We start from the raw sequence: 14815 nt of genomic DNA, 5'->3' as shown, positions 1-14815 counted from the left end.
AATAGGGGACGTGGACAATTCTGATTTGATGGAGACAGACGTGAAAGCACAGAGGAACATCTGGAGAAATTTCTGAAACGCCGGTTCACTGCCACTGTTACTGGGCGATTGAGAATCTTCCGGAGGGAAGGCCCCAAAATCCCCGGCTTTGCCTGCTACTGGAGACCGAGATTGAGGTTGAATCGTTCGGATAGAGATGGTGCTCGGTACTCGGTGTCGGAGGGCTGATCGAAGGCTCGAAGTTTTTGGACGACTCAGAGTCGGACTGTGGTCGGGCATGGCAGGGAGCATTTTCTTCCTTATCCCGTCTGCGTGAGATGTGGGACATTCAAGAGACTTTGAACTTTTTTTACTGTGCCCATGGCCTGTTCTTCATCAAGTTACGGTATTGTTGCACTGTTGTAACTACATGTTATAATTATGTGGTTTTTGTTAGTTTTTTTCAATCTTGGTCTGTCTTGTGTTTTGTGATATCACACTGGAGGAATATTGTATCATTTCTTAATGCATGCATTACTAAATGACAATAAAAAGAGGACTGTGTGTCCTCATAATCTAATAATCTAATAAAATGTAAAGTTTGCTTTCAATATGAGTTGGCCAGAAAGAATGTCTTCTGTCTTTGGAAAATTGAGTCAGTAAAGGATCCATGGGATAAGCTTGCTTGAGTCCATAGGCTTATCTCATGGATAGCTCATTGATTTATTTGTGATGTCAGGGTGATATGAGCTTCTAGGAAGATGCTGCTTTCAAATTGAAAGGAGCCTGGTGCACTTGGAGACTGCTGTCAGTCACCTCCCATCAAGTGTTCATTAGAATGCTCTGTCCATTCTTGACAACCTGTCCAAACATGAACCTTAGTTGACATTGCACTGTGAGAGGTTCTGTCTGCCTTCCAAGTACTTACACCTTAACGAAGGGTGACCCACTGGCAAGTTACACAAAGGTGCTGCTCTATAAAGTTTAAAGAAGCTTAGTTTTGATGTGTTACTCACTACTGTGGTTTAATGTCTGAACATGCAATACTGCAGTGCCACGGTGCTGAGGAATCTTTATATTATGGTTGAAGTTGTTTAAGGTTGGCATATTTTTACTCAAACTTTAAATATTCCCATAATGTTATTTTAGGAAAAATGCTAATGATAACTAATACCAAGAATACCTTATTGATCTTGGTGACCTCTTTCTGTGTACATTGGCAAATATTTCTATTTAACCATAGAGTAAGCATCACTCTGTTAATGCTGTTTATTGTACAGGATCCAATACTTCCTCAGGAGGATAAATACACTTGGCATGTCCCTGATGACACTCACCGATTTTTATAGATGCACCATTAAAAACATTCTATTTGTCTGCATGAATCATAGCTTGGAATGGTAACTCCTCAAGAAATTGGAGAGAGTTGCGGACACACCTCAGCACATCACAAAAAGCAGCATACCCTCCACAGATTCCTTCTACCTATCTCACTGCCTTGGTAAAGCAGCCAGCATAATCAAAAAATCTCTCTTCTCTCCCTTCCCATTGGGCAAAAAAGACAAAATCTTGAAAGCGTATACCACCAGCAATAGGGACTGCTTCTATTCAGCTGTTGTAAAATTACTGAATGGTCCTCTGGTATGATAAGATGGGTTCTTGACCTCACAATCTACCTCATCAAGACCCTGTTCCTATTAACTGCCTGCATGATGCATCCTCTAAAACTATAACACTTCATTCTGAAGACAGGAGATTCTTCAGATGCGGAAAATTCAGAGCAACACATACATTATTCTGAATACACTTTGTTCTGAATTCTAGTGCTGCTTTTTCCTTGTGCTACCTTAAAGAACTGATGTGATGAAATCACCTGCATGGATGGCCTGCAAAACTGCTTTTACGGTACTTTAGTACATGGTACAATAATAAAACAATTTACCAATTTACAGGAACACTTAATGTCCAGTTTAGAATTTGTTATCTTAAAATTATACCGTTGTGGTAGAAGGGATCAGTCAGATCTCTTCTCCTCACCCCTCTGAAATACCATGTCATGTCCAAATTTCAGGGGCTAGCTTCACCTTAGAGACAGGAAAGAATGAAGAAGGTTATCAATGAGATGTTCAATAATGCTTTCCCATCACCAGCCATTGTAAATCCATTTCCAATTCCCATTCTGACATGTCAGTCCATAGCCTCTTTTGTTGCCATGATGAGGTTACTCTCAGTTTGGAAGAACAACACCTCATATACCATATGGGTAGCCTCCAATCTGATGGCATGAACATTGATTTCTCTCCAGTAATTTCTCTCTCTTCCCCTTCCCTTCCCTCTTCTTCTGTGATGGATAATCATAGTCCAGAGCTGGAGTGTGGGTTTTTTTTTTTGCCTAGCTCAGCTTCCATGCATAGCAGCTGACAATTCTAGATATCAAAGGGTTGTTTTTGAGTAAGGTAAATTTCCAACCAATATTCATTGTTTATCTTGTCATAAACCAGAGCCAGCCTTCAGTTCTTAATGTAAAAGGCAAGCAATAATCAGCCTGAAGTTAAAAGGACAGTTTTGCAAACAAACAGCACTGTCTATAGAGCACAGACATCGGGCCCACAGCACAGGGGGCTGACTGCTGGAGAGATGCAGTTCAATGCAGTTATATTAACTGACCTGCATTAAACCAGACATCTTTGGCTAAGTTATTCAGTTCAAGGAAGCCTGCAGACCAGACTGATTCGATCACTTAGCACATCAATTTACTGATCTTTCAACAGTTGGGAGATTAGTGTGGGATATGTCTTTTTAACTAACAGGAATTGTACCTGTTTTGAAAATCCTATGTACTTTAGAAATCATTTGTAATTAAGAAATATTTTATAAAATATAAATCCTCTGTGAGTTTGAGATGTGTTTTAATAATTATACTGAAATTTAAATGTGCATCACTGAAAATAAATAAACTGTGTCTAAACTACCATGCTAAATGGATCTCCTTCTTGGTAGGAAGGAGGATCCCACCATTCAAATAGAGAATATTGGCAGCTAAACTCATGAGGGATGATACAGTATACAGAGAAGTGATCTAGTCTATGAGGCTACAGTATAACCTCCCTTTAGTGAGGGTACCCGTAGATAGCAATCTTGGATAGGGCTTAAGATGTCATTTGAGTTCAGAACTTCACAAACAGCAAACTCAATACCACCACATTCTCATTCCCCAGTCTGGCTCCCATCTCTTCACACCTGCTTATCACCTCCCTATGGGGCCTCATCTCCTTCCCTTTCTCCCATGGTCCAACTCCTCCCTCCTACTAGATTCCTTCTTCTTCAGCCCTTTACCATTTCACTTTGCACCTCCCAGCTTTTCACTTTATCCTCCCTTCTCCACCCAGACGGCTTCACCTCTCATCTCTTAGCTTGTCCTCCTCCTCCTCCCTCCCCCCCACATTCTTATTCTGGATTCTTCCCCCTTTCTTTCTAGTATCGATGAAGAATCTCAGCCCAAAACATTAACTGTCTGTTCCTTTTCATCATTTGCTCACTTGCTGAGTTCCTCCAGCATTGTGTGCGTTGCTCTGGATTTCCAGCACCTGCAGAATCTATTATGTTCAATATGGCTTCCGCCTTCTCTTTGAAATAAAAGGCCCTATAGCATTGGTTCAGTGACGAGCCAAAGAGTTGGCTCCAATGTCCTTCCAGAAATTGTCGCATTGAAATTAGCTTCCACATTTTCTGGATTACAGCAATTACTATAAGGTGGCAAGGATAATCAAAGTCAAAATTGAGTTTATTCGCATATGCACAAGTAAAGATGCAATGAAAACCTTACTTGCAGCAGCATCACAGGCACGCGGCATCATATAAGCAGTATTCACAAGAAAAGCATAAATTGAACATAAATCATGCACAGTTTATACAATAAAGAACACAATTAGAACAAAAAAAGTCCATTTTAGTGCCAAGTAATCAAAATGGTCATAGTATTGCTAAAGGGTTTGCTGTTTGGGTGAACAACTGAATGGTTGAAGGGAGGTAGCTGCTTTTGAACCTGTTGGTTTTGGACCACAGGCTTCTGTACCTCCTGCCCGATGATAAGTGTGAAAAGACGCCATGACTACAGATTGTGGGATCTTTGATGATAAATGTTGCCTTTTTGAGACAGTGCCTCCTGTAGATAACACCGATGGAGGTGAGACTGGTTCCTGAGATGTATTATGCTGAGTCTGTGCAGCAACTAATGTTCCTGTGCATTTGAATTGCTGCACCAAACCATGATGCAACCATACAAGATATTTTCAACAGTACCGCTGTAGAAGTTCATTAGAGTGCTTATTGACAAGCTGAAAATGTATTGATGGCAAAGAACACAGAAACTTAATGGTAACTCATACAACACAGTATCCAAAACCATTTCCCATATGGTTCTTAAAATTACATAGACGTCCAATATACACCCAGTGGCCACTTTATTAGGTATATCTGCTCGTTAATGCAAATATCTAATCAACCAATCACATGGCAGCAATTCAATGCATAAAAGCATGCAGACATGGTCAAGAGGTTCAGTTGTTGTTCAGACCAAACATCAGAATCGTGAAGAAATGTGATCTAAGTGATTTTGAATGTGGAATGATTGTTGATGCCAGACAGAGTGGCTAGAGTATATCAGTAAGTGATGACCTCCTGGAGTTTTCATGCACAACAGTCTCTAATGTTTACAGGGAATGGTGAAAAGAAAACCAAAGCGAAAAATAAAAATTCAATGAGCAGTAGTTCTCTGGGCGAAAAATGCCTTGTTCAGGAGGAAGGTCAGAGGAGAATGGTCAGACTGGTTCAATATGACAGGAAGGTGACAGTAACTCAAATAACCACACATTACAGCAGTAGTGTGCAGAAAATGTTGAACTTTGATGTGGGTGGACTGCAGCAGCAGAAGACGACGAACTCATGGTACATTCAGTGGCCACTTTATTAGGTACGTGAGGTACCTAATAAATTATTTTTGTCACTTCAATATTTTTACAAGCAACTAATTATTTATAAAGCACACACCTGTGTGTGTGAGATGTATATATATACACAAAACAACTACAAAATTCAGCTGAAACATAAGTTTACTGCTGTTCTAGTTCCTTCATCTGGAACATGACAGTATAAACAAGGTTTAACAGTTCTACACAATGTACCCCGACAGCAATAAACTAAATAATTGACTTTGACAATGCACTTTACTTCACTTAAAACACATCTTGTATGATGCACAAAGGAGTTATTTTAACTAGTTATAACTTTGAATACAGTTGTTACACGGACTTCTCAACATTAGTTCTCAATGACTCCCAAGTCTTTACATTTACTCTTATATAAAGAATAAAAGAGACAAGAATGAATATTGGACCGTTGGAGAATGACACTGGGACAAAGAAATGGAAGATGAACTTAATAAGTATTTTGCATCATCTTTCGCTGCGGAAGATACTGGAAGTAGGTAAGAAATTCAAGAGTGTCAGGGAGCATAAGTGAGTGTAGTTGCTATTATGAAGGAGAAAGTGCTTAGGAAACTGAAAGGTCTGATTCAGAATTGGAATCAGATTTAATATCACCAGCATACTGTATATCGTGAAATTTGTTAACTTTGCAGCAGCAGTACAATGCAATACATGATAGTAGACAGAAAAACTGTGAATTACTATATATATGTAAAAGTGAACTATTATACATATAATAGTTAACTCAGGCAACCTGTTCGTATTCTATACCTTCACAGTATGGTCCGGGTCAATTTTGATCCGGCCCAAGAATCCCCTCATAAGTGTCTATACCAGCTTTTGAATCACAGATCTATTTAGGATATATAATTAGCCTATCTGACATTAATAAATGAGTGATTAATCCTTAATTAATGTTTCAGCGATCTAAAATCCATTTCAATAGATATGGGTCAAATTTGACCCAGAACAGCCTCAAAGTACAAAAATTTGTAGCACCTGTACAAAAGTATAAAATTTTTAAATATTTTCATTTTTGCACATTTTGGGTCACTTTAGGAAAAGTCATCAAATTTCGGCTAAGAAAATGACATTTAGGGTGTTTTTACTGCTGTCAAATGTCAAAACGGGTTAAATTTGACCCGAACAGTGTGTAAGGGTTAAATTAAATAAGTAGTGCAAAAATAAAAATAAAGAAGTGTAGTGGGGTAGTGTTCATGGTTTCAAGGTCCATTCAGAAATTGGATGGCAGACGGGAGGAAGCTATTCCTTCCTGAATCGTTGAGTGTGTGCCTTCAGGCTTCTGTACCTCCTCCCTCATGGCAGCAGTGAGAAGAGGGGCATATCCTGAGTGATAGGGCTTCTTAATGATGAATGCAACACACATAAAAATTGCTGGTGAATGCAGCAGGCCAGGCAGCATCTCTAGGAAGCGGTACAGTCGACGTTTCGGGCTGGGACCCTTCGTCAGGACTAACTGAAAGAAGAGCTAGTAAGAGATTTGAAACGTCGACTGTACCGCTTCAGAGGCTAGTGCCCATGATGGAGCTGAATGAGTTTACAACTCTCTGCAGCTTACTTCGATCCTGTGCATCAGCCACCCTGCACCACCCACTCCCCAAACCAAGCAGTAATATAGCCAGTTAAAATCCTTTCCATGGTATATCTGGAGAAATGTGTGGAGTGTTTTGAGTGACATGCCAAATCTCCTCAGACTTCCAATGAAATATGGCCATTATCGTGCCTTCTTTGGAGCTACATTGATATGTTGGATCCAAGTGAGATCCTCAGAGATGTTGATACCCAGAGATTTGAAATTGCTCACTCTTTCCACTTCTGATCCCTCTATGAGGATTGGTGTGTGTTTCCTTGTCTTACCCTTTCTGAAGACCACAATCCGTTCTTTGGTCTTACTGATGTTGAGAGCAAGGTTTTTGCTGCAACACCACTCAACTAACTGGTATGTCTCACTCCTGTACGCCCTCTCAACACCATCTGAGATTCTTCCTACAATAGTTGCTGTCTTCAGCACATTTATAGATGGCATTTGAGCTGTGCCCAGCCACACAGTCATGGATGTAGAGAGTGGAGAGCACACATCCCTGAGATGCTTCAGTGTTGATTGTCAGTGAGGTGGGGATGTTATTTCCAATCCAAACAGATTGCAATCTTCCAGTTAGGAAGTCGAAGTTCCAGTTGTAGAGAGCAGTACAGAGGCCCAGGTTTCACAGTTTTTTGATCAGAACTGTAGGAATGATCGTGTTAAACATTGCGTTGTAGTCAAAAACAGCATCCTGACATAGGTATTTGTATTGTCCGGGTGATTCAAGGCTTTATGGTAGATAAGTCTCCTGGACCAGGTGGAGTACACCTCAGGGTTCTGAAAGAAGTGCATGAAGATGTTATGGAGGCATTAGTAATGATCTTTCAAGAATCATTAGATTCTGGAACAGTTCCGCAGGACAGGAAAATTACAGATTTCATTCCACTCTTAAAGAAGGGAAAGAGGCAGAAGAAAGGAAATTATAGACCAGTTAGAAGAACTTCTGTGGTTGAGAAGATGTTGGAGTCCATTATTAAGGATGAGGTTTCAGGGTACTTCGAGGCACATGCTAAAGTAGGCTAAAATCAGCATAGTTTTGTTAAGGGGAAATCTTGCCTGACATATCGGTTGGAATTCTTTGAGGAAGTAACAGACAGGATAGACAAAGAAGAATTAGTGGATGTTGATTACTCAGATCTTCAGAAGACCTTTGACAAAGTGCTGCTTAAAAATGATAAGCAACCATGGTATTACAGGAAAGATACTAGCATGGATATAAGATTGGCTGACTGACAGTAAGCAGAGAGCCTATTCTGGTCAGCTTTCGGTGTTCATCGTGGGTTGGTATTGGGACCACTTCTTTTGACATTATATGTCAATGATTTGGATGATGGAATTGACGGTTTTGTGTTGAAGTTTGTGGCCAATACAGAGATAGAGGGAGGGACTGGTAGTGTCCTGGAATCAGGGAGTCTGCAGAAGGACTCAGACAGATTGGTTGAATGGGCAGAGTTGTGGCAGATGGGATATAGTGAAGAAAAGTGTATGGTAGAAGGAACAAAGGCATAAACCACTGAGTTCTCCCAGTGTCTTGTGTGTTATGCTTCACAGTCTCTGTAACGGTTACGCTATATTCTGTATTTTGTCATGCTTTTCTCTTTGTACCACCTCAATGTACTTGTGTTTTGAAGTTATCCAAATGGATGGCAAACTTATAAAAGGTTTCTTGGTACATGTGCCAATAATGAATTATAATAAGAACTCTACCAAGGATGGTCCCAAGCCCAGCTGTGCAAGGAGAAGGGTTGGGCATGGGGCTAGCAACCCCATCTTGTAAAAACCCACAGCTACAAAAAACGTTAACGGACCTCATCCCTGAGAGAGGAAGAATCTTCACCTAGAAGATGTATGAAGTTGTGCGTTGAAAGCAGAAGGCACAGGACCAATAAACCTTCTAGCCCAGGACTAAGAACTCCGGCAAGCTGCTGTCAGCAACCTATGCCCCAGTTAAGGGCTGATGGGCTTAAGAGAAGAAGGATAATGACATGACTAGCTAAAGTAAAAAATAATGTTGAGAAGCTGGAAGTGTAAAAGCAATCAAGATAAGCAGGAAAAGCTCAGACCCCAGGCAGCATCTGCGGGAAAAGAAGTCAACATTTTGGGATGTATTTCATCAGCTCTAATGGTCTTCCTGATGTCCTGTCATTGGGAAAAGGTGCCATCTTTGTCCTTATCTTGAATAAAATTACCAGAAATGACTTATTTATTTAAACTTAGTTTGTCTGAGAGAGAGTTGATGTCATGGAGAGTTAACCGGTATATTTAAGGTTATGAAGGAATCGACAGAATTGATTCAAACGTATTTCCACACTGCTGAAATCTTCAAATGGCAACAACTGCAAAGACTCTAGGATTTAATTTTCACAGAACTTCAAAGATTTTCACACATGTAAGTGTGTGCACCGGCTGACACGTTGGACGCTGTGGCGAGAATTTTTCTATATGTTGGAATGCCAATGACCATTTTTAAAACAATGTCTCAAAAAGGAGCTGTTCAACCTTTTAGCTTCCAGAGGAGAAATCCCGAATCAGAATAAGGAGGGGGAAACTAGAGGTCCACGAGCCAGTTCTCATCGGAGGATCAGATGTGGAGAGGGTCAGCAACTTTAAATTCCTTGGTGTTATTATTTCAAAGCAACTGTCCTGGGCTTTGCACATAAATGCAATTAGGAATAAAGCACTGCAGCACTTCTACTTCCTTGGGAGTTTGCCAATATTTGGCATGACATCTAAAATTTTGACAAACTTCTATAGATATGAGTGTGAGGTGGACAGGCTGTAACACAGGATGAAAACAACAATGACCTTGAACAGAAAATCCTACAAGAAGTAGTGAATATGGCTCAGTCCATCACAGATAAAGCCCTCCCACCATTGAGCGCATCTACGCAAAATGTTATTGCAGGAAAGCAACATCCATCATGAAGGACCTCCAGCAACCAGGACGTGCTCTCTTCTCACTGCTGCTATCAGGAAGAAGGTACAGGGGCCTCAGGATTCACACCACCAGGTTCAGGAACAGTTACTACCCCTCAGCTATCAAGCTCTGGAACCAAAGGGGACAACTTCACTTGCTACATCATTGAAATGTCCCCACAACCTATGGAGTAACTTTCAAAGAATTTTCATCTCATGTTCTTGCTGCTTATTGCTTTTTTTTTCCTTTTTGTACTTGCATAGTTTGTTGTCTTTTGCACTTTGGTTGAATGCTCAAGTTGGTGAGGTCGTTTATTGATTCTATTATGGTCCTGACCCGGATCTGGGCCGTACCCTCCAAATATCCGGACCTGCCTCTAGGTTTTTTTGCACTATCTTACTTTCCATTTTTCTATTTTCTATTTATGATCTATAATTAAAATTTTTAATATTTACTATCGATTTGTAACGCAGGGATTGGGAAGCACAGAATCAAATATTGCTGTGATGATTGTACATTCCAGTATTAATTGTTTGGCAACAATAATATATAAAGTATAAAGTATAAAAGGTATTAGTCTACTCTGAATTTATTGAGTATGACCACAAAAAGATGAATCTCAATGTTGTGCATAGTGACATATATGTAATTTGATAATAAATTTACTTTGAACCTTGAACTTTGAACTTTGTGAATCAGATTTGTTATCACTAACATATGTTGTGAAGTTTGTTGTTTTACAGTGGCAGGACAGTGCAATCGCTAAATAAAGTCCATAGAATCATTTTCTGCTCAGAAATCTTATAGTGCAGAGGAAAAAGCCATTCCTGAAACATTGAGTGTGTATCTTCAGGTTTCTGTACCTCCTCTCAGCTGGTAGAGCACGCGTTCAAGGTCATGGGAGTCCTTGATGATGGATGCTGCCTTCTTCAGGCATTGCCTTATGAAGATGTCCTTAATGGTGAGGAGGTTGGTGCCCATGATGAAGCTTCCTGAGTCTGAAACCCTCTACAGATTTTTCCAGCCCTGTGTAGTGGCCCCTCCATGCCAGCAAGCGATATGACCAGCTAGAATGCAATCAATCATTTTTCTAATTTCTCTGTAGCCCTGCAAGGTATTCTCCCTCACATACCCAGCAACTCCTACCAATTCCCCTTTTGATTCTTCTGCCACTCCCCTACACTGAAGGATAATTTGCCGTGATGAGTTAATGTACCGTCACAATTTTGGGAAGCGGTGGGAAAATTGAGCTGAAGTCATACACAGTCACAAGGAGGATACACAAACTGCGCACAGACAACACCAGAGGTCAGCATTGGACCCATATCACTGGGGTTGGGACACAGAAGCACTTAATTGCAGCATTACCATGTTTGATATATTTTTGGTTGTTCTGTCTGATGAGTGATTGGTGTTCAACCTACAATTTTCTGAGTCAGGAGATGACTCACATTAACATTTGTCAAGCTAGGAGATTTATCCAGGTCTAAATGTAGGGTAAACTGTTGCATTCATGTGAATAAAAGAGTAAATTGGGTAAAGTTGATGTTCAAAGAGACCTGATTGTCCTTGTTTCTTTGTTTAAAAGACACAATGGAGATAATATAGTAAATTATAGAGTGATGAGCCTTACATCAGTGGTAAAGAAATTATTACAGAAGATTCTTAGGGACAGAATGGAAAAGCATGGATTTGTTAGGGATAATCAACACAATTTTGTACAGGGGAGGTCATGTCTTACAAACATCTAAGTCTTTTGAAAGGGTGACAAAGATGATAGATGAGGGTACAGCAATGTGGATATTGTATGCATGAACTTTAGTGAAGCAGTTGACAACTTGCTTCAGGGTAGTCCAGAGGACTAAAGCACTCTGACTTGGAAGATTGGGCTCAAAATTGGCTTCGCCGTAGGAGATTGGGAGTAGTGGTGGAGGAGTGTTTTCCGAGTGGAGGTCAGTGACAGTGGTACATTGTAGGGATTGTTGCTTGGATCTTTGCTGTTTGTGATATACTGTAAACAAATAATTCAGAAAAAAGTATGGATGAGCTGGTCAGTCAATTTGCAGGGGACCCAAAATTGGCAGAGTTGTGCATAGTAAGAAAGGTTGTCAAAGGGTAGAGCAGGAATAGATCATTTGGGAAAATGGATGGAGACATGGCAGATGGAGCTTAAGAGAGGTTGCTCTTCAGGAGCTCAAATATAAGAGGAAAGTATACAGTAAATGATAGAACCCTAAAGAGCATTAGTGTATAGATAGATCTTTGTGTGTGAGTCCAAGGCTCTCTGAAAGTGGCAACACAAGTAGACAGAGACATAAAGAATATATACAGCATACTTTGCTTCATTGGTCGGAGCATTCTGTATAAAATTTGGTATTCCTTTTGGTTTATTATTGTCACACATACCGATACATCAAAAAGCTTGTCTTGCAAGCTGTTCATATAGATCAAATCATTACACAGTGCATTGCGGCAGAACAAGGTGAAACAGTATCAATGCTGAATAAAGTGTAACAGCTACAGAGAAAGTGCAATGCAGGTAAACAATAAGTGCAGGATCATGAGGAGGTAGATTGTGAGGTCAAGAGTCTATCTGTGATAGGAAACCATTAGTAATAGTCTTATTACAGTGGGGTGAAAGCAGTCCTTGAGCCTGGTGGTATGTGTTTTTAAGCTTCTCTATATTCTGCCCAATGGGATTGAGGAGAAGAGAGAATGTTCGGGGTGGGTGGAGTATCCTGATTATGCGGGCTGCCCTACAGAGTGCATTCTATGTGCGTGTCTGTTCTACATTGTTCTACCAAACATGGTGGGCATGCTATGTTGACACTGAAATGTCCGGCAACACTTCTGGGCTTCCTACTACACGCTCTTGGGTGCGTTGGCTGTTAATGTAAAGAACATATTTTGTTGTATGTTTCGATGTGATAAAATAAACTTGTATCTTTAATCCTGAGGTTGAGTCCATAGAGGGGAGGCTGGTTTCCGTGACGATCCGAACTGCATCCACAAGTGTCTGCAGGTTCTTGTGGTCACCTTCAAAACAGTTGCCATACCAAGCCAGATAGGATGTTTCCTATGGCACTTTGTAAAAAGTTGGTTAAGGTTGATGGGGAGTTGCCACGTTTCTTAAGCCTCCTGAGGAATTTGAGGCAGTAGTGAGATTTTTTTAGTTGTGGAAACTTCATAGTTAGACCAGGATAGGCTATTGATAATGTTCACACCCAGGAACTTAAATATCTCAACCCTCTCAAACTCAACACCCTTCAAGTAGACAGGATCATGTGCACCTAAGTTCAAAGTAAGTTTTATTATCAAAGTACATATTTGTCACCATATACAACCCTGAGATTCATTTTCTTGTGGGCATACTCAATAAATCTATAGAATAAGAATCATAATAGAATCACTGAAAGTCTGCCCAACTAGGGCGTTCAGCCAGAGAGCCAAAGACAATAAACTGTGCAAATACAAAAAGAAGGAATAGTAGGGGTAGGTAGCCATTGATCCCAGGCAATCATGGTTTGCGCCTCTGATGGACGGTATTCTCTCCAGGGTGAAAGCCTGGGTGGGAAGATTTGAAGAACCATTTATAGCCCGTGCAGTGGGTTCCCCCCTTTACGTCACTGATGTAGTCCAAGGGAAGGGCAAGTGCCGATACAGGTTGGCACCAGTGTCGTCACAGAGCATGCAAGAGTGAAGGTGTAGGCAACATCAAGCTGCCTTAGGGACCCTGGCTCCGGATTTGTTCCTTGGGTTTACCCCAGAAACCTTTCCCATGGGTGGGTATGGCCGCAAGGCAGCGGAGGTTTAAAATCAGAGTTTTCCTTCTCCTAGGCAGTTGCCCTCCAAGGCAGACAAGCCCTACCTGCCCGAAGCAACTGGCTTTGAGATGCCAGTGGTTCAACTTTGCCCCTTCTCTTGTCAGTAGAAACAGTTCCCCCATGCCTAGTAGCTAAGTCACACGTGAAGGCCAGGAGTTGGACTTAGTTGTCAGAGGCTGTTAGAGATGCATGCCATTTGGAGCACATTATAGGTAGTGGGAGCTTATCCCCACTACCACCCTGGCTATGACAACCTTAGAAACAAAAAAATAATAATAATAAATAAATAAGCAATAAATATCAAGAGCATGAGATGAAGAATCCTTGAAAGTGAGTCCATTGGTTATAAGAACAGTTCAATGATGGGGCAAATGAAGTTATCCCCTTTGGTTCAAGAGCCAAATGGTTGAGAGATAACATTATGGTTGAGAGGTAGATCTGATGGTTGAGGGATACCATCCCCATTCTGAAGTCAGTGACCAGCTCTGTTGCTTTGCTGACTTAGAGGAAAAGATTGTTGTCATGGCACCATGTCATTATGCCCTACATTTCATTCCTGCATTCCAACTCATTGTTATTTGAGATACGGCCTACCATGTTGTTATCATCATAAAAGATGGCAGGTCTTATTGTGGCTGCATCAAAAGAAAGGCATTTATAAAGGGCTTCACCCTGGAGCATCAACAATTCTTTCCCCATTGACCTCTGCTCCTACAGGTGCTGCTAGACCTGCTAAGCTGCTCCAGCAGATTGTGTGCTGCTCCAAATTTGAGCATCTGCAGGCTCCTGTGTGTCCTCTGGGTGTGTTTTGGGGGCAGAGAACAGATTGAGAGTGAAGATGAACATATGGGACTGATCCATCCAAAAGAAACAGGTCTGTTAAGGGTGTCCTAAAGAATTCTGTTTTATGTCAGTAGAGTTTTATTTTGTTGTCAGCTGTGGTGATTATAGTGGGAGTTGAAGAATATTGAGCCAACTCAATTCAGTTGAATAATTGAAGCTGAAATGTTATTCCATCTGCCAGGTGAATTACTGGGATTTCATCTTTAATTTTGCTGTTCTTCAAAGGATCACATCCTGCAAACACCATAGCTCAGCACATCATAGAAACTAGCTTTTCCTCCATGGACGCTATCTATGCTTCTCACTGACTCAATAGAGTAGCCAGCATACTCAAAGAGGACATCCCCCTACCTCCATCCTGGACAAACTCTCCTTCCTTTCTCTCATCAAGCAGAGGAGCAGAAGATACAAAATTAGTATGATAAGATGGGCTCTTGACCTCACAATCTACCTTGTTATGATTCTATACCTTATTGTCTACTTGCACTGAACGGCTGCAAGAAAATAAATCCCAATGTGGTACATATAGTACTATACAAAAGCCTTTGGCACATATATATAACTAGGGTGCCTAAGACTTTTTCACACTACTATTTTTGTAGAATGGAGAGTAAGTTTGTAAATCTGGTGGGAGGAAAGGATGTTGGGAATGGCGAGGGTGGGG

Source organism: Mobula birostris, chromosome 8 (genome assembly GCF_030028105.1).
Source record: "Mobula birostris isolate sMobBir1 chromosome 8, sMobBir1.hap1, whole genome shotgun sequence".
Taxonomy (NCBI): Eukaryota; Metazoa; Chordata; class Chondrichthyes; order Myliobatiformes; family Myliobatidae; genus Mobula; species Mobula birostris.
Note: the sequence above shows the minus strand (reverse complement) of the source record.